This window comes from Mustela putorius, unplaced genomic scaffold (assembly GCF_011764305.1).
Source record: "Mustela putorius furo isolate JIRA1106 unplaced genomic scaffold, ASM1176430v1.1 tig00000031_pilon_pilon_pilon, whole genome shotgun sequence".
Lineage (NCBI taxonomy): Eukaryota > Metazoa > Chordata > Mammalia > Carnivora > Mustelidae > Mustela > Mustela putorius.
Window position 1 is genome coordinate 683,912 of NW_025421260.1, and position 25,043 is coordinate 708,954.

At 33.5% G+C, this 25,043-nt stretch overlaps 1 protein-coding gene across 4 annotated transcripts in view; it reads left to right on the top strand.

Moving 5' to 3' along the window:
* The window catches only part of PCDH9 (protocadherin 9), an 899,097-nt gene that overhangs the window by 597,296 nt on the left and 276,758 nt on the right, over positions 1–25,043 (top strand). The gene's annotated exons all lie outside the window — the stretch shown is intronic.

A 25,043-nucleotide genomic window follows, 5' to 3' on the forward strand; every position in this document is an offset into this window, starting at 1 on the left:
GCTTTTTTCTTTGCCTTTGGAGGAAATTTTGGGCAAGTACTCTACCTTTTCTGGTGATTCTGTTATATATATATATTTCACTTTTATTAAAATGTTCAAAGTCTAATTCGATAATAATGTCCAGTCCACAGTAATGATCATGATTTCTACTTGACTTGAATTAAAACTGGTTTCTAACTCATTTTGAACCTGCATCACACTGGTCGCCTACAGGGAGAAATGTGGACAGGATGAGTTTTCCCCAATTTTCTAAACTACTTCTCTTCTACTGCGGTAGACATACCTGTGCTTCTGGCAATTCTGTGGTTGAAGTAGAATTCCAAGAGGAGGTAAAAAGCTTGTCCTGTTGTGAGAATTCAGAATTGGTGTTCTCTGATTTCTAGGATTTTAGAATTTGAATTTTAGAATTTGCCTCTCTTTGTATCCAGGTCTGTCGTCCGGGATATGACATATTACATATTACCACTTCCTCTCCCTGAAGCTGGCATCCATTTCTGCCTGTTTCTCTGATAAATGTCGTTCTTCTCATTGGCATGTATAGTTACATCAGCATCTTCTTTCTGCTGAGGTTTCTCCCTACTCCAGCCAGTCTTTTAGGAAGAGCTTAGTAAATTGTACACCAGCTCTGATTCTTGATCTTTCTGTCATGTTCTGTATCTTCGGGTCATAAGGGAACTATAAGTGCATCTTTTTACTTCACATATCCAGAAGGGCAGGCCATATGCAAAGAGGGGAGTTCTCATTAGACAATATTTGGGGGAGCTGGCCAACTGTCCTCCTTAGATTTCTTGGTGTTGATTAAACATCATTGAATCTAAGTGGTTCTACTGAATCATCCTTTCCTGGACTTGTGTGAAGAGGTCAGATATGTAACATATCTTTGAACATATGTAGCTTTTTCTAAACTGATTTCCTGGTTTTCAGCTTCCCTCTCTCCAATTTTAAAACATCTCTTTCGTCATTAAGCTGAGGGTACCAAACTGGTTCTTGGCTTCCTCTTCTGCATATGGGAATGGTTGGTTTTTCTTGTCTTTGGGCTTCTGCTAAAACCAAGACAGAAAGACTCCCATTTTAAGAGAAGAGTTTTAGTTCATGTCTATACAGTTCTCCAAAGGTGTTGTTTGTTTGTTTGTTTGTTTGTTTTTTACAGAAGCAAAAGGAAAGAAGGGGGAAAAAGTATACATAAGTATGGTTAGCGTAAGTTACCTTAAGCCAGAACTTCACCTGAAATATATAGCTATTCCCCTAATGCCTTCTTAGACTAGGGAAGTAGCTGAGTGAGCTGCCTAATGGGAGAAGTTAGAAGAGATTCTAAAACAAACAAACAAACAAACAAACAAACAAAGGGCCTTTTCAGAATAGTTTCGAGAGGTCCCTGGGGGTGTTACCAACCTAGTCACAAGGAAAAAGAGACCCAAAGGATGATACACCCTTGCACACTCCAACATTAAACCCACACAGTGACTTCACCCAGGAGAATCATGGTCAATAAAATGTGTTAAACTGCTCCTTCGTGGAGACAACATCCTTATTCATCATTAAGAAAGAAGAAGAATCGGGAGATAAGGAAAAGAGGCACTGTGAGGGGCCTGGAGGCCAACTATACTTTCCACATTTAATGGGACTTAAAATTTTAACCTCCTCTGTAAATGTCTAGAACAGAATTAATTAGAATACCCTAGAAATATGAAGAGATTCATAACCAAATGGTAATTCATATTAGGATAGTATTATGATATATTATCTTAAAATTCCACAGTCGCATTTTTGTAATTAACTTTGAGGAATTTGTGAAGTGAGATATAGCATAATGGAAGCAGTAATCTTCAATAGTAATAATCTTGCTATTCAGATTTAGATTGTATCCTTTGTCTTCATTGGGGTTTTCTGTCTGTGGTGTGGTAATTCTTGAGAAGCCAAGATTTTAAAGTAACCATGCTATCTCCATAGAAATCATGAATGTCAGTATTATCTGTACAGTTATTAAGTATTCAATTTGCATGGGTTCCTATTTTTATAGGAATATTTTTAAAATATTATGCTTCTCAATTAAAAAAAAACCTTTGTAGATTAGTAGTAATTCCATAATAATTCTTTCCATTATATATATTTTTAAAAGATTATTTATTTATTTATTTGACAGACAGAGATCACAAGTAGGCAGAGAGGCAGGCAGAGAGAGAGGAGGAAGCAGGCTTCCCGCTGAGCAGAGAGCCCGATGTAGGGCTCGATCCCAGGACCCTGGGATCATGACCTGAGCCAAAGGCAGAGGCTTTAACCCACTGAACCACCCAGGCGCCCCTTTTCATTATACTTTTAAAAGAAAAACTAATAAAAGAAATATCTTCTGGAGGAGTTTTTGGAGATATTAGGCTTTAATATAGGGTCTGGATTCTGTACACACACACACACACACACACACACACATACACAGTGGCATTTAGCTACAATATTCTTTACTTCTAAGTTTGTACTTCTAGGTTGTTGACATCATAAGTTTTATATTCTATCAAACACATGAATTTTGAAAAAAAATGAGGAAAGTATTAAGGTTTTTACATGCAATCCCAAAAATAAAGTTTGGAAGTTGTGTTATAATTGATGGTTTTTGTAAATAATACCATGTAAAATCTACAGTAGTCTTTATTGTGTCAGATGTGACTCACGCCAATAATTTAGATGCACTAGACATACAACGATTTTTTTTTCTTTCATTTAGAAAAAGACTTGAATCCCCATTTTACTAGTGTGATGGAAACTTCACTCCCCACCCCCCCACCCCCAATTTCACATGGTCTACGTCATGCCGAAAAGAATTGAAACATTCTGGTCCCTTGGTTATCTGCGCACTTACATGTCCATGGAGATGCCCCTTGTTTCATTGGGTCCTTACGTGTCTCAGATGATATTGCCTTCATCCCAACCCTCCTGGCCCCTTCATAACTACTCCTAATGCCTCAGACCACTGGTTAGCAAAGGAGTTTGTGCATGGCTATGGTGCCTAGATGCTTGGTGAGTTTATCACTCCAGGATCTTCCTGCTTCCCTGGACTCTGCCATGGAATCTAGCCTCAGGACTCTGTAATTCCAAGCCGCTTGGTTTCTCTGAGTTCTGTCCAACAAGCACGATGTAGTCTCTACGTCTATTTCTTTCTTTGAACCCTTTCCTTTCCAGCAGGGCTGCGTAAATGCTTTTAATATCTGGAGTTGGAGTTCCCCACTGCATCTCTTGATAGTTTTCCACAAAGACATAATCCCTCCAACTTTTTTTTTTCTCTAGTAGCAATTGAAAAAAATAATCTGTGTAGTAGGCTCAGAACTCTGAAAAATGACAGAATGCTTTTTAACCATTCTCTATCCTGTCTCATCCTCATATATGCAATGATTATAAAGCCAGTACCTGTTTGAAAAGGCTGGGGTAGGTAAAGGGATATATACAAGAAGAAATATATATATATATATATTTCAAGATTATTTTCATAAATAATTATATAAAGTTATATTTGTGTTTATTGCTAAAATAATTACAGAGCATGCTATTAAATTATACAGTGAGTGGATATAAAAGTGATAAACAAAAGAAATTATTCCTTTTTAATGAAGTAGTTTTAAAAATCTTATGATGAAGAACTTCAACCCATTAGTCATTGATTACTACATGAAATTGAGTTCACACAGGAAATCCAAGACACACACTTGCTTGGTATATTAATTTATAAAATGAACTGGTGCCCTAGATACTTCCAGTGGTGACCAGTGAGTTTGTTTCTTTTTTCAGTATCATAAAAATTTTTTTAAGAAAATTGTGGATATATGAGTATGTGTTTCATTTTAAATGATATTAATAATTACTTATTTTGTTAGATGTGATAATGGTATTATAGCTTCATTAAGAGAAAATCCTTTATTGGTAGTGATGGATTGTGAAGAATTTATAGAAGAAACAAAATAATGTCTGGAATTTGTTTTAATGATACCCGAACAAAATACTACTAATGATGATGATAGTGATAGTAATGATGGGAATAAATTAAACAGTGAAATGTTAGTGGTTGTTGAGGTTGGATAATGGATGTATAGAGTCTTATTATACTGTTGTTTCCAATTCTATACTGTTTTAAAATTCTCAAAATGCAAAGTTTATTTTAAGTATATGGTGGGAGACTGATACAAAACTCAGAATCAATATATGAAATATCCAGTTTCTTCCTTTTTCTATTAATTGTTTTGAACCAAAGATATGGTTTATTGTACATAAGTACAGCCAGATGGTTGTGTATACATTGAAGTGTATTTCAAATGGTGAAATTGCAATTAAACAGAGATTTTTCAGTAATTATATTTGTATTTGGAAGACTAGAATATAAATTGGTATTTTCCTCCATTAAAGATCTTTCAAGTAAAATAGAGTCTTTGAAAAGTCCTTTTTGGAATTTAGCAATAAAATCATTAAGCAGAAACTTCAGCCCTTCTCTGTATGACACCAGGGGGAAGTTAAGGACAGGGCATGAGGAGTATCCTTTGGCAACCAATAGATAGTATCTCTGTGTTCTAGGCACATCTGAGTCTTAGAGCATCCTTAGTCAACTACACTGCAAATAACACACTCACATGCAGAATGTCTTGCACTGAGTTTTATCACCTTTTCTGCATATAGAGACAGACTATTCTTGAATAGAAGATAAAGCATATTTCTTTAAGAAGTTAGCTCGTTAATGTGATCATACACTCCACGTATAATTCAATAAAATCATTACATCTAAGGACATACTAAGGGGATTTTCAGTAGGAGTTTTCTATTTTTAATAACTGTAACTAGACTGATGAAAGAATTTCCCTAACTTAAAAGCAAACAAAAACAATTATGTGATCAGATCAGGAACAGCTTATTACCACTAATTCAGAATTAAGGCTTAATCTTGTCCCATTGAGAATCATGAATAGAGTTATTTTTATATCTGGCATTTCTTTTAAATGTCACTTTAAAGGATTTTCTGCTGTTTAATCATGTGCAAAATTGCAGATTGTATTTACTTTATTAAAGCCCTATCTGTTCCTATGCTTCTGCCTCTACCTGGACTGTATGTGAATCAGTTGGCGAACTTCTCGCTAAGGATTATTTTGATACCTGAGGATATGAATGGGTAGTATTTATTCAGGTGTACAGATGAGTCAGGAATGCTAGTAAATGTTGTAATATATTGTTTATGATTCCACACAATAATATAAGTTAGACAGTATTCTAAGTCAGCTGAATTTCATAAAATGACAGTTATCTGTCTGAAACTACTTAACAGATAGCTGAGGCAGAATAGGAACTTAAGAGTACCTGACTCCACAGCAATGCTCTTACTATTTAGAGAAGCACCTTCACTGTCCATATATTTTATGGCAGTGTCATCACTGGCACTGAGGTGTGAATTCCAAGACACTAATATTATATGTTGTGTGTGTGTGTGTGTATACATATGTATGTGTATACAGATAGATATTATTTCCAGCTGCCCCAGCAGCTTCTTCTGGTGTGCCTGGGTGGCTCAGTAGATTAAGTGTCTGACTCGATTTCGTCTCAGGTTTTGATCTCATGGACTGTGAAATTGAGCCCACATCAGGCTCTGCCCTGGGTATGGAGGCTGCTTAAGATTCTCTCTCTCCCTCTGACCCTCCCCTCCTCCTCCACATACTAAATGCTCCTTCTCAGGCTCTTGGAGAAAACTCTGTATGCTTCTGGGTGGACTTTAGGATGTGGTTCACGTGGAAGTGGGCTCACCTTTCAGCTCTCATAGTGGAGTTCTTGTCAACACTAGTCTTATTTTTTTTTTTTTAAAGAAAATTTGAGAAATTGAATTTTAAGAAGATGAGTTGGTTGCATGGTCTGCTAGTAAGGTGAACAATTTGGGAAAGATCTGCTCCTGAAATTTTTGTTTGTTTGTTTGTTTGTTTTGGTTTGGTTTTTGGCCTTAGGTTACTGACAGTTGAGTCCTTAGCAGAACCCTGCAGACCATAGAGTATAAAGTATTTTTATACAGAGGCATTAAAAGGGAAGGCTTTGCCTATAGTTACATAGTTTGTGAGTCAAGAATAAAACTCATATACACCACCTCTTGCTTAGTGCTCTTTTCACTGGAATAAATTTTCCTTTTTATTACCATTGTACCTTTTCTTATTTTTTTTTTACAGTTTTTCCTCAAAGAAAACCTGTATGATATTTTTGATTACCAATTGTCTCTCCCATTATCAGTAAGAACTGTTTGCTCACCTTTCTATTATCTGTGCATGACAGCACCTGGCATAGAGTAGGCCAGCAACGTGTATTTGTGACTGAATGAATAAATCAATATTTCAAAAACTCATGAAACACAATCAGACAAATTAAAAGTGTTCTATCAAGATAGCAATGGACGAACAAACAAACAAACGCTACTGAGAAGTACGCCATTTTAACTATAGCTATCTTCAGTTTGAAACATTAATTTCACCTTTTTAATTGTCTATATTTTCCACAATTTTAATAACATATTCAAAATTATATTTTCATTTGGTGATGAAGTGATATAAATGGAAAGCACCTGATACAGAGCTGGGGGAAAAATTCATTCTTAATATTACAAAATTTGCATTAAAAATATTCTTTCTGTCAGTTGTGCATGCTAAGAAATACTGAGAATTTAAAATACTTGGGCATGAGAGACAGACTGTCATTTTGGGAAGAAAAAAAACCAACTTAATTAAATAAAAAAGACTTCAAAAAATTCAGAAAAAATATGTAAATCCAAATTTCAATCCTAAGAATTTGTGCTAATACTAACCTACAGCCAAAAAACAATCATTAACCATAGAATGCTTTGAAAATTAAACATGAATTTGATTTTTTGGCACCACATAGTATTAAATAATAGAGACTCAAAGAAAAGTGTTCAGAAGTTTTATATTGTTACCTGCTGTGTTCATTTCCCCATGGGATTTTCATAATCAGTTCATGGTGATCCTACAGTAGTGGACCCTGAGTTGATGAATGCAGAGTTCTTTAAAAAATAGTATAGAGAAAGAGAAATCAATCCTACTGTGATTTCAGTTTAAATGGGGAAGAAGGTGCCAAAACCCAGCGACTAAAAAAAAATATTAATAATAATTTGATTACCCTTTTTATCCTAGGAGACTTTAATTTTCTTCTTTATTAAACATTTTTCTAAATCTAACTTCAAAACTTATCTATTATTATCTATTTTCACCTGAAAATCAGAGAAGGCAGAAAGTTTTCTGGAATGGAATCATCTAGATTATAAAGCAAGTATGTATCTCCCCATCTCCCCTCTATCTACCTGCCGTCTATGTTCTGTTGCTAACTATAACACTTAGTGCCTTTTAAGAGCACACATTCATAATCTCACACTACCTTTAAGTCAGGAGTCTGAGCATGGTTTGTCTGTGGTCTCTGTGCAGGTTCTCAAAGCCGGCAATCAAGGTGTCAGCCAGATTGCATTCTCATCTGCAGGCAAACTGTGGAAGAATTTACGAAGATTTTTCATACTATTAACAGAATTTTTAAAAAAAATTAAATTTATTATTTATTTGAGAGAGAGAGAGAGAGAGTGAATGAGAGAGAGAGCATGAGAAGGTGGGTAGGGACAGAAGGAGAAGCAGACTCCCCACTGAGCAGGGATCCTGATTTGGGGCTTGATCCAGGAACCCTGCGATCATGAGCTGAGCCAAAGGCAGCTGCTCAACAGACTGAGCCCCCTAGGTACCCCCTGTTAGCAGAATTTATTTCCTTGAATTGGTAGGATTGAGCACCGCAGCATCTTTCTGGTCATCAGCTGGAGACTGCTCCCAGCATCTAGAGGCCACACTCAGCTTTTAGTTACAATGCCTCCCAACGTATCCACTTATTTAAAGACATTTAGAGAGACAGAGTCTCTCTCTAAACTCTAGTGAGTTTGTAGCAGCATAACGTTTTATAGAACCTAATCATGAAAGTGACATCTCTCACCATTGCCATATTCTGTTGGTTAGAAGCAAGCCTCAGGTCCTGTCCACACTCAAGGGAAGTGGATACACATAGTTGTGAATACCAGGAGGTGGGAACCATGAGGGGTCACCCTAAAGTATCTCTGCCACAATCTGTATAAGTCTTAGCCATCTTGATATAACTTCATATTCAAAAGTTTTTGCTTAAGACTCTTTATTCACTTGACTTTTCCATGATTTACTTGTTTATTCATTTATCTATTCATTCCATAAGTACTCACATAGAGGCTACTGTGATGCCAAGTACTATCCTAGGTTCTAGGAATAGACATTAAAACCAAGACTTCCTAAACTTTTAAAAACTCTGCTACCAAACTGGGAAAGCAAGAGTTCTTAATCTAGAGTTCCTCAGTCAGAGAAGGAGAAGAAGTTGATGAATAGATTTTGGGGAATCTATGAAGTTCCAGAAATTGTTTTGAAATTTTCTTTTCTACGAGGGGTGTGCTCTGAGCATTTTATAGACTGTAAGAGGATGATTAAAGAAGAAGAAGAAGAAGAAGAAGAAGAAGAAAAGGAAAAGAAACACTGATTTTTTAGAAGATACTGGATAGCAGTAACATTAGTGAACTATAATAAATGCTAATGTTAAGTGTATAAAAAAGTGGGTTTTAGGATTGAATAAGTCTTAAATAAGCAATAAAGATTCTTTTGGTAAAAATGATACTTTATTATTTTTTAAAATTTCATTTTAGGTGCTGTGTACCTTTTTTTTTTTTATCTTAGAGAGAGGGAGAGAACAAGAGAGAAAGTATGCACATGTACAGAACAGGGAGGAGGAACAGAAGGAGAGGGAGAGAGAATTTTAAGCAGACTCCATGCTGAGTGTGAAGCCCTATGAGGGGTTCAATCACAGGACCCTAAGATCAGGAGCTGAGCCAAAACCAGGAGTTGGACACTCAACCAGCTCTACTACCCAGGAGCCCAGACAAAGTGATACTTTCAAGAAGTGACATTGGATGAAAAGAAATTGTCTAAGTAAATAAAATGTTTGTGCATGGGTGTGTGTGCGTGTGTGCTAACAGTCACACGAGTGGGGGTTTCTTGGTGCTATGAAAGGTAATGGTGCTATGAAAGGTTCATGCTTGGGAAAGCAGTGACTACTTCATTATCTTTGGAGCACATGCAAATATGATTAGCTCTACTACTTGGGCTTAGATTCCTAATCTCAAAAATGGGACTATTAATAATCTTTAAAAATATGGTCATAAAAATTACAGTTATTTGATGAAGCTATTCACCCTAGCACAGAACCTGAAACATAGTAGATACTCAATAAATCATTGATATTAAATTATTCAAGTATGTGACAATAAATGAAATTGGATTGAAAAATAAATTGGGACCAGATTTTGAAGGATACGATAGAGCAGATAAAGAAAAAGATAGACTTTTGAGGGTCTTTTCAAGATTTTGGTTTGTGAGACATTGGAGAATTATGTAATTAAATAAATTAGGAAACAGAAGAGAAACTTAGATTAGGAATTAATAATTTTTTCTTTAATTTTAAATTTTGAGGTGCTGGGCAAGATAATCTAGGAGGTAGGAATACAATTCTGCACTGGAAATTATAAACTAATAAAATAGAAGGTGAATGAAATTCTTTGAGCAAATGCAATAATTATGAAGAAAGAGAAGAAACCCAAAAAGAAATCATGACAAACCTTAACATTCGAGGCAGGCAAAAGTGAAGATGGAGTGGAGTAAAGATATTTTAAAGCCTGGGGAGATTTGAGTCCATACATAGTTAATGACTTTTTGGGGGAAGTAATGCAGAATTATTATTAAGAACAAAGACTGTGGGGGCTCCTGGGTGGCTCAGTGGGTTAAGCCTTTGCCTTCGGCTCAGATCATGATCCCAGGGTCCTGGGATCGAGCCCCAACATCAGGCTCTCTGCTCAACGGGGAGCCTGCTTCCTCCTCTCTCTCTGCCTGCCTTTCTGCCTACTTATGATCTCTATTTGTCAAATAAGTAAATAAAATCTTTAAAAAAAAAAAAAAACAACAAACACTGTGGAATCAAAATAATCTATGACCTAACTCACTGACTTTGCAGCCACAGGGCTATTGGCACTTAACACAGGCTCAGTTTATAGGTATCATTATATTTTTTTGGCTGTTGTTATTATCAGGAGGTAGTGGGAAAAGAAGTGTAGAATGAATGAAACATGTATCGGATTATTTAGCAAAGTTTCCTGTCAAGTTTTTAAAATTACTATAGTGAAATTTAAAATGAAAAATTATTACACATTTGAAGACAGAAATAAAATTCTAAAAAAACCCACATTAGTTTCAAATTGTAAAATTTTATACTTTAAATTCTTGTCACTTGACTTTTTCATATGATAATATCTGATGAGTGATCTCAAAACATCGCTATTTGCTAAAGACTGATAAAATTATAAAGTAAAGCATATTTATGTTCTGATATCTGCATTGTTTTACTTTAAACTACTTAAGTTCACTTAATTATTTTAAACCATTTACTGTTAATTACTCACAACATATTTTCTGTTTTATTACCTTTTTTTAAATAGAAAGGTACAACGAAATGACTTTTTAAAATATTATCTAACATGTAGTTAAAAGATGGCTGTAAAATAGGCAGGGACACAAGCTTTCTCTGCTGGAAAGTTTTAGATCTCATCAATTTAAAGTATGACTTTAAATCCCCAAAATAATTAGCTTTGAGGACTCATTTATTATAAATACTTAAAAGGTTTTAGTAATACTCTCTTGCATTTGAGCTCATTAAACCAGGTCACAAAGTGTTTAGTATGATAATAGAAAAAATCTGTAGTAACAATATGCCTCCTAGTGTAAAGTAAGGGTAATGTCAACTTTCATTGGTGTGGGGATGGAATCCATTTGCATAGCTCTATGCAGTCATGTGCTTCATTCTTTAAGGATCCATAAGAAAAAATAGTGTACTTAATACTGGACATGTGGTATGCCTTATAGGTGAAATGACTATTAATTGTATGTCCGTGTTTATAATAATTTGAGAGTGGTAGAAGTGATAGATAAATAGATAAGCAAATCAACAGTTATATCTAAAAATACGAAGCTTACTGATTTCATTAACTCTTAGAAGCATAAAATTAAGTTTTTTTAAAGCCCAAAATAAAACTATTTCACAGGAAAACATGGAAGTAATTACAACCTATAAAGGACATATACTCATAAAATCAGACTAATACCTAATTTTATCTTAATGTATAAAAATAAATAAATAAAATAAATTGTCCATGAAGTTTCAAAGCAATTTGAAATTTTTGACGAACTTATGTTTGTCTGAAATGTCCCCAATTTACCTTAACACTATCTTGACACACATTTTTGCCAATGGACTTATTCTGATTAGTGTGACTAACAAATACATAAATGCCCCAATTTTAATAAACCTAACCCTAAAGTAAGTTTGCCAAATAAAATATAGAGTGACCAGTTAAATTTGAATTTCATATAAACAATGATATTGGGGGGGGGTCTATGTATGTCTAAAATATAGCAATATTGTAATGTGTCTTGTAATATTGAGGACTTACATAGACTAAAAGAATATTTAATTTATCTAATATTCAAATTTATTTTTTAAATTTTTTTCTCAATCTGGTGACTTTACCCTAATGATACAGTGTTTTAATAAAATGGCATTGAATGAATTAAATCATACAATTCAAATATTATGAGGAAATCTATCCCTGCTATATATTTAATTGTAAGTAAAATTTAGTGTAGTGATTAGTTGACTTCACATTAGAATTAGACATGTAACACTGCCCCATGCAAAAACATTTCTTTTTTTTTTTTACTAAGATTTTATTTATTTATTTGACAGAGATCACAAGTAGGCAGAGAGGCAGGCAAAGAGAGGAAGGGAAGCAGGATCCCTGCTGATGCGGGGCTCGATCCCAGGACTCTGAGATCATGACCTAAATCGAAGGCAGAGGCTTAACTCACTGAGCCACCCAGGTGCCCAAAACGTTTCTTTACTTAAAAAAAAAAAAAAGAAAAAAGAAAAAAAGACACATCAGTTTCTGGTATAGTTATTTTTGTGTCCAGAAAATCATATCTCAACATTAGAAGTTCAGCTTGTACTTATATTCAGTACTAGAAATGTATTGTTCAATCATTGAATGATGGTTTCTCTATTACTGTTTTACTGTTGCTGCAAACAGAAATTCTGGTTAAACTTTTTAATTCTTTTTTTTGTTTGTTTGTTTGATTTTACTTTGGATACATCAGATTTTAAGATTCTTTATGTTTTCATTGACTTTCACATGCTTTTTTTTTTTTTTTTTTTGCTCTCTCAGTTTCTGATCTATAGATTCTAGGATCTCACCACTTCCAAGAGAGAACCTTTTTCAACAAAGGAGGAGGAGGTAGAAAGAGAGGGAGAAGGAGAGGGACAGTGTTTAAATTTGTTTCTGGAATTTTAAGGCTTTGTTTATATATCCTAGAAAATATATCCATCTAGAAAAGACCTCAAAAGAAAGAAACTGAGAGAACATTGTGTACTGGTTAATTGCTGTGGAGCTAGACAGACTGAGCACAAGTAGGCCTCTTCCATTTGCCAGCCAGAAGACCTTGGCAGGTTACTCTGCCCCCGTGACATCTGTCACCTGGGAGGAGCACCAGACTATTTCCCGATAGACTTACTGTAAAGATTGCAAAGGGTTAACACATGTTACTCACTTAAAAAATAGCTTCATGGTAAGTTTTCAAATATGTTAGCTGTCAGTATAAGAATTAGAGTCAAGCTTAAACATTTATGTAAGCAAACTCTTTGGCTTCAACTTTGTCCTCACAACTAATACTCAAGGAAAGAAACATGAGACCCATCCTTCCTAAATTCCAAATTCATGCTGACCAGTTGAGGAAAGAAAGGTATTGGTTCTTTAGTGTATCTCGAATTATGCATATAATGTCTTAGCTCTGCATTTTCACATATATAGAAAATTTTGCATTTAAAAATTGTGATTTAAATCAGTTTGAAATGTTAAATAGATTTAAGAAAAAAGAGAGAGAGAGAGAGTGAGAGAGAGAGCTTTGAATAATAATGTGGAGGGAATTTGGTATTTCTGAACATCAACCCAAGCATCTACAAATAGATTTAACTGGTAAACACTTAGTTATATATGAGGAATATTAATGAAAATCTTATGATATTCCAGAATCCTTATCTTTACTTGAATTTTGGACCTTTAAAGATTTATTCTTAATTGGCCAGAAAACTCTTTATTTCTTTGCAATTAGTAATAACCTAACTCATAGTCAGATATGCAAATAGGCAGTATACTGTACTTTGGACAAGTTTGCCATTTAATCTCTGCAAATCAACAGTGCAGTTAAAAATAACATAATAACAATTTCAGTTTAAATGCTCATTGGAAGGAAGGAATTAAACCATAAACTTCCTAAAGTGCAGGCACTGGTTTCACTGATATTTTTTTCCCATGTTTTTGTGTTTTGATATGAACAGCTATTTTATCATTTCTCAGTATTCAGATGAAAAACCCTTCACACTGGCATAAAATAAGAAAACTTGAACTGGTCTTTTAAATATTCCATGAAAGGAAAAAGAAATTCCTTTAGTTAAAGAAGAGTGTACATTATATTGTATTTTTTTTTAATGGTAAGCACTCTATGAGAATTGTGAATCTGTATCTCGGGGCCAAGAGTAGAAGGAGGGGCCCCATAAAACAACACGTTGAGTCTTAGGGAAGGTCCCATCCTATTATAGGAAGAGTGGTGCTTCATTGGAATATTTTCTCAAGGCCTCTGTTTATTTGGGAAATGTATTTTTTAGAAGATGAAAAAGAGGTTCTTCATTCAGAAGAGGATGTTGAGTTCTGATTTAAGCTCCTTGAGAAATAGCTATAGAATATCTAACAGTAACTCCTTAGTAATCTCGCCTAAGTCAGAACTATTGTGCGGTAGATTATGTTTTAAAATAAGAAGTGCAGGTATTTTGAGCCAGAAATACCAATACTCCACATGCACTAAAGTCTTGACATAAGCGACAAGCAGCATAAGAGAGAAGAGAAATTGGTCTATAGTCTATCAATTTTACATGATGCTAGCACAGTTGGAAGGCTTTTTAGTGCTTTCGTTTGTTTGTTGTTCAAAAAAGGTATCAAGTGGAAAGGTATTTTATGATCTTCAGGGCTCTAGGAACATGTGCTTTGGAATAAGGAAAATTGAGGTTGACACTCACCCTTTCTTTCTAGTGATGCTGTGAAGTCTCAGTGTCTCTCTCTGTCCCCCTTTCTCTTTTTCTGTCTCATTCTCTCACCTTTTACCTTCTCTTGTTCTTTCAATCTTGCTCTCTTGCTCTCTGTCTCTTAAGATACTAATATAACTATTAAAGTATTAGAAATAATTTAAGCAAAGTGTCCTGAATAAGGTCTGGCATATATAATAAGAGCTCAAAAATGTCAGTAATATTGTTAATAAGTGAAAAATGCTCTCTGTCTTCACACCTAGTCCTAACAATATGATGTTTCTAATCAAATTTGAATTAATAAACTGAAGAGATAATTTGAGTGAATAAATGAGGAAAAACCTGTGGGATATTTCCATGAATCATGTGTTGTGTGCCAGCATTTTTATGAACACAGAGAACTGTATTTTGACTGTTCAGACAACATTTTTATCTACTTCATAGTTTTCAAGAATTTTTTTATTTTTTCAAATATAAAATCAGAGGAAAGGAAGTATGCAAAATTTTGATAGCTTAGGTGGTTACTGCATAGTTTTAAAATTCTCAAACAGTCAACTATTCAAAAATAGTCTTCCAAATGTACATGGAAAGTATAAATTTTCATGAAGAGTTTTTAAAACTGAAAACTCACTCTGTCTTCTTTCATTTTTATCTTCACACAATAAAAACATACAAGTTACTGATTTAGGTCTCACTAGTAGATATTTGAGTAAGTAATAGTAACTGATAGTGAAATAAAATTGCTGTGGAAGAGATAAGGACAAAATAAAATGTGCTTTTATGATATATATTTTTATGTTAACGAAAATGATATATTGGTAATCATTTATGTATTATACTAAAATGCTATAGATACAGAAATCAAATTTTCTATTTCATTTGGAGTGTGTTTCTATTTTCCTTCTATCTTCGAATTGCTTATTTATCTGGACCCCTAATGAATTGGAGGGAGACATTCTGATTCATTGTTAGAAAGCCCGATACATGGCATGGATTTTCTTATTTTCTTATTTCTTATTTTCTTATTTCTTATTTCCCTGAATTTCTGTTCCCTGGAAGTGTGTTTCCTTTCTCCCAAGCGAAGTATTCCCTTCCTCTTTGATATTAGCTACAATGTGATCACACACTTGCAACATTTCTGACACACACCCAGATATCCCACTTAGTACACACAACACCAAGTTGGAGGTCTCTATGGAGGGAAATGTAAAGCGAGACCTTGAGAGGGCTATTAGTAAATCCCTTTGCTACTATTCAAGGATATAGTCTATAGAGATGATCTTCTCTCTGTTTTCCTTACTGGCAGTTACATTTTTCCTCCTCTTGCAATTCAAGATGCTAATTTTGCCCTACAACATTTTAACCTATTTCCCACTATTTTAGGAACTATCACTTCCTTTCTTGTCCTACGGTGACGTGAAGGTCAAACGGAGTAGCATGCCTAAAGAGTCCCTCGGTTTGATTCTGGGCCCGAGTGTAGCTTAGGGTATCTCCTGCATGGAGGAGTTTGACAGAACTTTCCTCCATTAGCCTTTAGGGTGAGGTTCAAACTCTGTCTATTCCCTTCGCCTCTTTCCTAGCACTATTAGTTTGGGGAATTTGAGGTTTGAGTGAACAATGTGACTTGTCCTCTTATTGCAAGCAGCTGGAACAAAACGTTAACTATAATGCTGCCTCTTTGTGCTAGTAAAGCAAAATGAAGGGCCTTTTTAAATATTAAAATTGTTAAAATTATTTCCCCCCCCCTCCAGTGTTTATTCAGAAGAAATGTGTAAGATCGTAAATATGTGAGACTTTGTAATTATTAAAAAGTCAGTATGGTGTCCTTGAACATTTAGACTTTAGCTTTGTTTCCCCAGGCAATAAGAGCAGCTTATAGAAATTACACAATAAATTAAAAGTTTAATCTTAAACTTAATGATACTTTGTAAACTCTATAATTAATTATCATGGACATCTAACTTGTAGTTTTGCTGAAATATTTTAATAGCTCTTATCTATCTGTTTATGTTTTGAAGGACACATATACCACAAAGTACCACAAAACATGCAATACCCTCTGATCCAGATTGCTCCCAAAGAAGCAAATTTCTTCCCTATACACCTTATTCATTGGTTCATTCTTTTATTCAAACATTTTACATTTATTTCAAAAATTATTTATTATAAAAATTTCATTTTTTATTTATTCACATGCTTGGTAGATTTTTACTCAATACCTATTTCTGTTGCAGGATGTTTGAAGAAGCACATTTTATTTTTTTTTTTTTAAAGATTTATTTATTTATTTATTTATTTATTTGACAGAGAGAGATCACAAGTAGGCAGAGAGGCAGGCAGAGAGAGAGAGAGGAGGAAGCAAGCTCCCTGCTGAGCAGAGAGCCCGATGCAGGACTCGATCCCAGGACCCTGAGATCATGACCTGAGCTGAAGGCAGCGGCTTAACCCACTGAGCCACCCAGGCGCCCTGAAGAAGCACATTTTAAACATGTACTATAGTTTATTTGCTTTTGTTGACTTGAGTGATGCTCATTTTATTCACACTTTCTATGAAAAAAATTATGTATAAAATATGTAGTCACATAATAATTAAATAATGAAACACTCTTAAACTGGAAGATTTCCCCAGTCATTTTAATTATGATGTAGGTGAATATCAAGAAATTTTACTATCCAATATCTGGGTCACCATTACAATGAAAGCAGAAGGAAGACCTATTGTTTCTGCCTCTTTCCTATAGGGGCAAGCAGATTTTACTCCAGAATTCCAGTGTTCTTCCCCTCAGCATATTTTGCTGAGCACTTGTTGCCATCTAACTTATTTATCAGCTTGTATTAGAATGGAAGTTCCATGAGAAGTTTTGTTTAGTGCTGTACCCCCAGAGCCTAGAAAGATGCCTACCACACAGGGGGTACTTAATCTGTTAAAAATGCAATCAGTGAATACAAAAAGCGCTCACCGTAGTTGTATTGGGTATTCGACATATAGTGACGAGGGAAATGTGTATGTTTTTCTTACCATTGATAGACACACAAAAAAATGTTGCAGTGACCCTCTGTGCCAGAGGCAGTGAACCAGCCATTTGTTCTCACTGCCTGTCCTCCTAATTCTGATTATGTGTGGGAAAAATAAGTGAGTGGGTGAGCCTTGTTCCTCTGTAAACTCTAATCCCAAGGACCATTGATAGATGAAAGGGCTGCCTACAGCTTAAAGAGCTGCATGAATGCTGAAGGCAGCCTTTTGATTTCCATTTCACTCCACCAAACTGCATTTTAGATCCTGCAAATCTTGGCAGACCCTCAAGGAGGTGGATGCCCCTGTTATCCAGAATAATAAATTGTACTTGAAAAAGTGAACTCAGCCAATGTTGCTATTGGAAAAAGAAAATGGCTCTAGCACATTATAAATGAACATTTCTACCCCATACTGAGAATTCTAGAAGAAAAAAATGCATTCATTTGAGACACACATGTCATTGTGTAATATTGTTTTTGCATCAAGTCTATTAAGATAATGTATGGAAAACATGTTTATTCATCTGAACTGATAAATAAATAAGAACTGTTAAATAAGTAATCAGAGTGCCAGTTCTGCTGAATAGTCTGTCATGTGGACACTTCATTTACTGTTTAGCTGAAGGCTGAACAGGACAGACCAGGAGCCAAGTAGACAATAACTTTTAAATATGGATGAGGCTTTATTATTAAGCCTACAGTTCAATATTTGTAAGAGCTGCTTGTAAGAGTCACGTATTGTCCTCTGGTATTTTCTCCTTTGTTCTTTTGTGTCTTTTCTTTTAGAACTTAAATTTTTAACGTTTGGATTCAACAATGAAAATATAGGAAGTACATACAAGGAGTTCCAGATCCCACAAAGTTACACATGTGTTCCTTGCTGCTTTTTGCTCCTACTAAAATGCAGTTTCTGCATAAATCCAGTGATTCTTTCCCTCAGATAGCATAATTTGGGTCAGCTCTAATACAAATATTATTTTGCTCAAGTATTTGGTCTAATACGTAGAAAATATAGATGAATCTACAACTCCAGCTTATAGATATGTGTGTATGCCATTTGTGGTAAATTTGGATAGAAGATATATTTGATATGCCATAAATATTCTAGAAATTAATACCACACTCATATAGGAAATTTCAGATGTAATAGTATGCTAAAATGCAACTCTCAAGGGTCCTTATGCCTCCTTATCATCCAATACCAGATATCTAGTAAATATTATAGTTTGATCAGTATGTGATTATGTCATCTAGTTGGAACTTTTTAGCCTTACTTAAAGTGAGAAGGAGATACTATAGAAAGTGATGCAGTTGTTCTCCTGGCAGAGATACCTTTGGGGAAAACTGCATAGAAAATACTTGATTGTGTCCATTGAATGATGAGATTGAGAAGTAATTTTTCATTTGTTCTATTTTTCTGAGTATATTAATTTTGTATTTCAAGCCTATGTTCATTTCTCATCAAGGAAAATACCTTTTGTTAATAATTTTTTAAAATTAGTTTTGGTAACCATGTTAGGATAAATCAATTACATACCTGGTCATTAGCATTTGTTAGGTTCATATAAATTAAGAGAGATATGTTTATTTTGGATAGAATTAATGTATATTAGTAATACATAATAATTTACCTGAAATAATAGAGATTCATTTTTTACATTTAGTTCAGCAGAAAAATAATATTTAGGTTGAATAAATACTATTACTTGTCCCATTATTACAATGAATTGATGAAAATAAATGTGTGCATACATAACTTTTATCTGTCTATATAAACATTTAAATTCTTTTTACAATATCCTATTCTGCAAAGAAAGATTACAGTATGAAAAATCATCTGTTGAGTCAGGTGCATTGGAGAAACATTGATTTCAACCTGAAAAGGAATCTCTTTGAAGCAAGCAGAAGAACTGAGAGCTGCTGAGAGAGTTGCTGACACAGTCAAAGAAAGCATAAAATAACAAAGTACCAGAGACGGGGAAGTCAGAGAGGGAAAACCGGGGCCAACGTTGAGTGCTCACTTTGAGGAACTATATTTTGAAATATAGATCTCACAACCTAAAAATATATCTTATAAAAAATAGTATATATATTTACAAAAAGGAGTCAAAATATCTATCATAAATGAAAAGGAAATGCATTATTACAGCCATGTTTAAAGAGAGTTTTACTAGAGAAAATCAGTAAATGAAAAACTACACCAAAGTTCAATTGAACAGGTGTGTACTACAATTTTATGTTCTTGTACTTGTGATTTGTTTGGTAATATCATATTTTCATTGATTTTTTTTAAAGATTTATTTATTTATTTCTTTATTTGAGAGGGAGAGAGAGAGAGCACAAGCCCTGGGGGCAGGGGGGAAAGGGGCAGAGGGAGAGGGAGAAGAAGACTCCCCCTGCTAAGCAGGGAGGCTGACGTGGAGCTCCATCCCAGGATTCTGGGATCATGACCTGAGCCTAAGGCAGATGCTTAACCGGCCGAGCTACCCAAGTACCCCTCATTGATTTTTAACTACTTAAATTAGATAACAAAGTTTTAAATATTGGGAGGAATTCTGCAACTAAAATCTAAAATTTTTCAGAAGATAGTTGGGACACCAGAAATATGTCATACTTTTTTTAAACCTTACACTTATATGAGTGGGTGTCACACCTAAACATAGAATATGAAAGTGATAAAAAAGAGCCTTTTATAATAAAGAAAACACTTTGATTATAACTCAACTATTTCTAATGCTCTATGTTTGAATTTCAGTGTATAACTTAGAAATGCACATTCAATCACATATTTCTATGAAACTTCTGGGATGTAAATTAAATACATTGAACAATTTCTCAATGACTACTGTATCACTACTTTGTACATGGAGGACATCTCTTTGTTAGTATATGCAAGAATATTTAGAATTTTGGAAAAATTATGCTGAATACTTGCAAGAAATTATACTTTCTCAAATTCAAATTAATTTTCAGTAGAAAAACCCATTGTATTTATCACAGCCACATTTTCCAGGTTAAAAGGCAATTAATCTCTCTCTAAATGATCTATGCTGTATTGGATTTCTACATATTTAATAGTTAATCTCTGCATGGTCATTGATAGCATGTAAGTATTGATCTTAAGGAAACTTTTTAACTCTACTTACTTTTCTGAACTCATATAATTCATTTTCTGAATATGCTCTTAGAATATTTCTGTAAATACAGCCTTTTGATAAAATGTCAATACAAATAACATGTTTTATATATTGAGCTATTTGACTTGATTTACTTGTGGTACTGATGATGACAATTATGAGAGAGGATGTACTATCACAATTAAGTCAATTACAGTTTTAATAAGTTGGTGACCTGATTATTTAACTCTTTCTTCACTCTCACCAAATAAAATAAAGCCAATTTCACAGTTACCTAGTGAAACTAATATCTGTTTTTAATACGCACCTTAATCAAAATAACTAAAAAATTAATTGTTCCTGTACTATATGTAAGTGATCAATATCATTCTCTAGCAAAAATTGTCCTGAGTGGTGTGTGTGTGTGTGTGTTTATGTGCATGTGTGTGGGGTATCCATGTTTTAAATAATAGACCAAAATACACTTTAAGACATATGACATTGAGAAAAATGAACTATTTTTTAAAGACAGAAGACACCCATACCTTTTGCAAGGAATACCTCTCAAAACTCTTATCAGTTGTAAATAAAATCCAGAATTTGTAAGACCCAGCCCAGTTACCAACTAAAGAGTATGATTCTCTAAGTGACATACATGTTTTATGAACAAAATTAGTGTAACCTAAGTTAAAAAGACACTTCAAATATAAAGTAGTATTTTCTTGCAATATAAGTACATAGAAGTGTACAAATGAATCCCGGTTATATCCCTGGGAAGGATTTGTTTAATTTATTTATGAAAACCACTGGAATGGAATTACATGCATTCTCTCTCTTTCTCTCTCCTTGGAATTTTATAGTAATTAAAAAAAGAAATATGAAAAAAAATCTTAAGGTTGTTTTCAAGTAAATTACAGTGCTCCCTGTGACTTGTGTGTAATTTCAGTCTTATTGCATAAATCTAGAGAGAGAAAAAAATTATAACGTGGTATAAAGTTAGCTCTTTTAAACACACACACACACTTTTACTTTGTCTAAAATATTATACTTGCCTCTTCTTGAAAAGATAAGGAGTTCAGACATAAAACCCAGTGTTAATGTCTATACCAATATCCATAATTAGTATTCATAAAATGCAAAGCACAAAACACATATGACAATATAATATTCTACTTCAGAATATGTAACAGGACCAACTGCTAATTGCTAGTATAGGCCAATTAAGTATTTTATCATGCACTTACACAAAATGTTAGAAGAAAAATGTGTAATTACAGAATTGCTTGAAGTGCTTTTAGTTTGTATTTATCTATTGTCAACTTATTAGAAACATAAGGAAACCAGTCATAAAAAATAATATCAGCAGAACAAAATATGATTTTTTGTTTTTTACAAAAAGCACAATTGACCATCAATAATATCAGCTGCTAGACAATTCCTTACTAAACTCTGTGGTGCTAAAATATTTCATCTTTGAATTGACTCAAATGAATTCTAAAGGATTGGTTGGTTCTAATCATGAATTTTTACAGTTGATATGTGCATTCTGGAATTCAAATCACTTTGGAAACATGAACAGTATATTTAATAGTTCTTTCTTGGACTATTGGTCTAATATACTCATCGAAAGTACTTAGATGGAGGGGATCTAGTTTCATTCCATTTCTGGAATGCATATTCCAGTCATTTATTTGTGCTTTCACTAATTTAAAATTTACTGGGGGTTTATATGTAACTGGCAGAGGAAGTATAAATGAGATATGGTCTCAGTTTGAAAGCTGCTATAATTGAGGTAATGGGGCATTTGTAAGTATCACATCATATCAGTCAGAAAGCTTATCATTGTTAAATATTGAAATTGAAACCCAAATCTGAAATGTCTTTAATAAAATTTTGAGAAAATTATATTAGGAACAAAATTGATCACAGAAAAAATTGAAGTACTGAAGTTTAATTTTGGTATTGTTTTTCTTTTATATGTGCAGAATATCTTCATAATCAAATTGATATCATTAAAATAATTAAAATGATTGTGCGTGTGATGGAAATTGTTAATAATATGTAGTACAATTGTTTTTCAAGAAGTAAAAGCAGTTGCATACATAAACAAAATTTTAACATTTAATTTAATAACTTACTTAGAAAACACTAGAAAAGTAACCCACTGAGTAATATACTAAGACCTTAGGTGTTTTAAATATTTCTAAATAGGGATTTTAAATATTTATGGTTTTTTAAAATTTTAAAAACCCTCAATCAAAACAAGTACATATTGAATTTCCAGAAGAAAAAGAAAAGTTTTTTTTGTCTTTTTTTTTTTTTTAAGGATTTCATGAATCTATCAAGTAGTAAAATATAGAGCCCAATTTATGTTATGGAAAGTTAACGGAAATATTGCTAAATGAAAAAGTTAAAAAATATAGCAATATAAGGTACCCTCTGATCCAGCAATTGCACTAGTAGGTATTTATCCAAAAAATACAAAAATACTAATTCAAGGGGATATATGCACCCTGATGTTCATAGCATCATTATCTGCAATAGCGAAATTATAGAAACAGCCTAAGTGTCCATCGACTAATGAATTATATAGATACAGATATTACTCAGCCATAAAAATGTGTAAGATTTTGCCATTTGCAATGACATGGATAGAACAGAGAATATTATGCTAGGTGAAGTCAGTCAGTCAGTCAGTTGGAGAAAGACAAATATCATATGATTTCACTCTTGTGAAATCATGTGGAACTTAAGAAACAAAACAAACAGGCAAGGGGTAAAAAAGAGAGAAGCAAACCAAGAAGCAGATTCTTTCTTTCTTTTTCTTTCTTTCTTTCTTTCTTCCTTTCATTTTATATTAGTATTATTTTTTTATTAACCTATAATGTATTTTTTGTTTCAGGAGTACAGGTCTGGGATTCACCAGTCTTACACATTTCACAGTGCTCACCATAGCACAAGAAAGCAGATTCTTAACTATAGGGGAAAACTGATGGTTATCAGAGGGGAGGTGGGTTGGAGAATGGGTGAAATAGGGGATGGAGATTAAGGGGTGCACTTGTGCTGAGCATAGGGTATTGTATGAAAGTGCTGAATCACTCTATTGTACACCTGAAATTAATATTACATTGTGTGTTAACGAACTGGAATTAAATAAGAAGTTAAAAAAAAACATGAAAAAAAATGAACAAGGCAAAAAGATATTTTGACTACCCTAATTATCATTTCATTTTCTCTTTTATACTTATCATTACGTCTGAGAAAATTTTTTCTACAACTTACAGCAAAACAACAACAACAATATATATCACTCCATGTCAAAACAGCTTGAAATTAAAATGTTTTCAAATGATCAAAAAGATGGTTTTGGCAAAAGAAACCATTTTAAGGTTCCAGATGTAACAAGAAAAATAAATTACATGATTTTAAATTGTTCACTTGAAATAATTGTTACAACAGAGAAGCTCTAAAGAAAGCTAGTATTCTAATTATATTCTACTTTGATTATCACTGTCTTTCCTTTAGAGCAGTTTTATAGATACACTGTACTAATCAAAGCTGTTTCAGTTTAGCAATATAAGGTAAATAATTACAAGGCCAAATATATGAACTCATTCCCGCAAGTTCCTGATATAGTTCTTATGAGGCGTTTATGTAAGATCTGGTAATTGTCTCTTTTCCCCTAAAACACTTTTAAAATTTATGAATACACCCTTAGTTTTTAATCTCCATTAATGTGTCATGTGCTAAACAAATTCAAGCAAGCACAAAATTTTGCATGTTTAGATTAATTAAATCATTAAGCCAGTAGTTGCTATGCTGCAAATATCCATTTGGCCCTGTTGAATTTATTATCTAATATCTGTGGGCACTGATTAGCAGTTTTGCTCATTATTAAACTGCACTTGTTGCATAAATCAAGGCCCTAAAACATTTACTTAGCATGGCTGTTCCCTGAGCAATTTTTAACCTTTCTGGCTCAAATACTTCATTAGTTTAAAAAAGACAAATATGTATTAATTTCTTGAGCATAATTTTGAATACAAATCATTAGAGTATTTGAAAATTTTTCTCTCAACTTGTATATTGTTTCTATATAACCTCTATAGTTAATTTTTAATTTAATGTAAAGATAACTAAAGGAAAAAAAAAAACAACAAAAAATTAGTTTATTTTGGATAGTGGTGTTTTGCTCCAGTACAATCTTCAGCCTTATATTTTGAATTGTTCCCACCTTCCCTTTTTTTTTGAGTTTTATAGAAGTGGTTACTTGGCAAAAAAAAAAAAAGAATCATAGCAAAATATATTTTTCTCATAGAGTAATGAACCATATATTGGAGTTCTGTCAAACAGATTCCAAGTATTTCTGTTGAGTTTTTAATCATTTGATAGACTATAGTAAAGGCCACCCAATGAACCAGTGAGAGAGAACATTACTTCCATGTTCTCCTGAAGTCTTTGACTCATCTGCTTATTTAACATGTCATGTGTCAAATTCCTAAAAGAATGATTGCAAATAGCAAATATCTACAGGTATTACATATAGAAGAAATGAAAATGCAATGTATCTGTCTTGCATTTACATATATGTGGATGTATACAACTGTACTTCTCTATAAGCCTATACATATGTGTGAACAGGCATTTATAAATCTAGGTATA